Raw genomic sequence first — 3,036 nt, 5'->3', positions numbered from 1 at the left:
TCCTTCAATCCTTGTCTCCCCGCAGACAGGGAGGCTCCTGGGGGCCCGCACGTACCGAGCCTTTCCTCTCTGTATCCCCAGCACCTGGGTGCTAGGACCTAGTTCCTCACTGGACAGAGAAAGGGTGGGTTTCCCCTGGGCAGGAGCTGGGATGGTAACCTGTTCCCGGCCTGTGGCCTGTTTGGCGTGTTCCAAGTGACCACACAGGACCAAACCATGCAGCCAAAAAGGAACTGCCCCAGACTCACCCTCGGCTGCCTCTTCCCTCTCTTCTCAGCTCCCATGGCCTTTTAACCTCTTACCTCCCTCCTCCTTCCACTCCCATCCCTTGTCCCCACTGCCTGGCCCCTCCCCCAGAAAGCCTGTCACTTCCAGCTCTTTGGCTCACTTTGGACTGGCCGGAGAGATGCACACTGCCTCAGTGACAGAAACGGGTCCCTAGGTGTGGTTTCTTTGAACCCAGGTCCCGGTGTCAGCCCCGAGATTCCTCCTCTTCCAGGAAAGCTGCGAGCACTGTGAGGGAAAGTCCCCGCCACAGAAAAACAGCATTGAATGTTTGCCCAGCCCTGGCCGGGTGCTCAGTTGGTTGGAGCATCGTCCTGTCACCAGAGCATTGTGGGTTTGATCCCCAGTCAGGTCACATATGGGGAGGCAAACAACTGATATCTCCCTCTCACATCAACGTCTCTCTCTGCCTCTCTTTCTCTGACTCTCTTTCTCCCTCTCTCTCTCTCTCCTCCTTCCTCTCTCTCTAAAATCAACAGACATATCCTCAGGTGAGGATTAAAAAAAAATGTTTGCCACATACGTCTCTGGTTCCCCTGGCTGTTCCCTTGAAGCCTGGAGAACCCTTCCTCCACACATGTCCAAATGTTCCCCACCTGTCATCGCCAGGTTCAAGGGTCACAGCTTCCCTGGGAAAGTGACTGTTCGCCTATTAGGACTTTCTCCCCTGGGCTGCCGTGGTCACAGGTGGCAGGAGGAACTGCTCAGCCAGGGGGCCCATGGCAGGTCCCAGCCTGGCTTTGCCTGGTGTCTTGCAAGTCACTGTGAGCTGCTGGGCCTTCTCTTCCACCTGAGGGGTGGATGTGAGCATAGGGGCCATTTAGGCTCACCCACCCTGGGGGTCATCCCCCTACTGGCCAGTGAGCTCATGGGACATTGAGGGGTCAGCATGTTTGTCGAGGACCTCGGCAAATGAATTCAGAGCTGGGGGCACTCAGACCTAAAGCTCTTTCAGAATTAAGCCTCTGAGCGTCCTCAGCCCTGCAACTGCCCTTCCGGTTCCTTTCCCTGCCCCAGGAACAAAGCTATCTTCCCCGCCACCAGCCAGCCACACCCTCAGCGTGGCCCCGGGTGAGAAGACCAAAAATGCTGCCAATGTGTCCACTCACTGTTCTTTTTTCCCAAAGTGATTAAGTACCATGGAGGTAATAACAATAACTTCAAATACTTATTAAATGCCTATTATATGCCAGGCACTGGGCTCTAGGTGTTCACATGAATTATGTCATTTAACCCTGGTGACGATCCATGAGGTAGGTCCATTATTAACTCCCGCTTCTCAGGCCAGGAAATGAGGCTGAAAGAGGTTAAATTTGCCCAAGGTCACCTAGCAAGCTAGTGACAGAATTTTGGAACCTTATGAAATCATTCTTTATGCATTTGTGTTGCAATATTTTTGCATTCTTATAGTCCTCTCTCAGGCTTGTTTTTTGTATTCTTGTTTAATTTTCGTGTCCTAATCTATTTTCAGTCTACGATGCTTCGTTTTTTGTCACTATTTCCTGTCTTCCTCTCTAAGACAGTAGAAATATTCTGGAAAATTTGTGAAAACACAGCTAAATTGGTAACGTGGACATGGATGACTGAGAATGAATTTTTTCAATGCAACAACCTAGCTGCTTTCAAAACGCACAGGAGAACTGCAAAATCTCCCCAGGGTACAAGCATCTTCTCGAGCCGTGAACGGATGGCTGTGAGCACTCGCGTCCAACCAGACTCCTTTCAGTCGATCCACTGGAAGCCTAGAGGGAAAAAACACTTTAAAATTTGTTACAACTCTGTCAGACAAGCACATAGTTGCTGCAAAAGGTTTAGAAATTAAAAGTGCACACTAACCAGGCAGGGGCAATACCATGATCAGGAAGGTGGTTTTCCCAGGGCAAGCAAGGCTGGTCCATTGCACTCTGGGTGTGCTGGCCCCTGCGACTTCCCCAAATGTGGGAAGCTCAGCCACATAATTTGTGGTAGTGGGGGACTGGGCTCACGCTCTCCCCTGACTTTGGGGTTTTAAATGTTAGGTTGCGAGTGTGTCTTTCGTGCTGGGTTCAAGCACTAACCTTCCCACCGGTTGATTCTTCTGCATACTTTCTTTTCCTTTCGGCTTTGGGGGGCAGCCCCGGAATTTCTGAGAACACGCGATTGTGCCTGAAACACCATCCACTCGTTTCTTCCAACTCATTCTTTCTTCAAACCTAACAATCCTGCCTATAAAAAAAAAAAAATTAAAAGCCCAGAACCCTGGAGGTGAACATGAAGCATAAAGAGATGCCAATAAAAGCTAAAATTTTAGAAGTTGCAGAGCCACCCCACGGTACATAAAAATAATATTTGACTAAACAGGGGCCAGAATTACTGTTTCAACTCACTTTTGGTGTCAGCCTTCTTGACATATAATCGAATACAATAAAATGTACAGATTTTTAAGGACAGAGTTTAAGTTCTGACAAATATATGCCCAAATAACAACTATACAATCAAAATATTGATTGATCTTGACATTGGTAAGAGACCAGACATCTCCATCACCCCAAAAGTTCCTTTGTACCTCTTTGTAATCAATCCACCCACCCCCAGTCTGCAACTGAGCTGCCCTGTGTAATCAGCATCTGTTCTGGAATTTCTTATAAATGGAGCCGTGCAGTATGTACCCTCCTGCATCTGGCTTCTTTCACTCATTGAGACATTTGTGAAGGCCGTCTGCTTGTTATGTGAACAAAGCAATTCTTTCATGTTATCGAGTAGTACCACGCC

At 48.7% G+C, this 3,036-nt stretch overlaps 1 non-coding gene across 1 annotated transcript; it reads left to right on the top strand.

Annotated features, from left to right (window-relative positions):
• The first annotated feature begins 2,113 nt into the window (after positions 1 to 2,113).
• On the top strand, positions 2,114 to 2,281 carry LOC112303488 (U1 spliceosomal RNA). Its single transcript, XR_002974644.2, has one exon. It is a non-coding gene; the product is annotated as a U1 spliceosomal RNA (small nuclear RNA).
• The last annotated feature ends 755 nt before the right edge of the window (positions 2,282 to 3,036 follow it).

The sequence above is a fragment of the Desmodus rotundus genome, chromosome 5 (assembly GCF_022682495.2).
Source record: "Desmodus rotundus isolate HL8 chromosome 5, HLdesRot8A.1, whole genome shotgun sequence".
Classification (NCBI taxonomy): Eukaryota; Metazoa; Chordata; class Mammalia; order Chiroptera; family Phyllostomidae; genus Desmodus; species Desmodus rotundus.
This window is presented reverse-complemented; position numbering and strand designations above follow the sequence as displayed.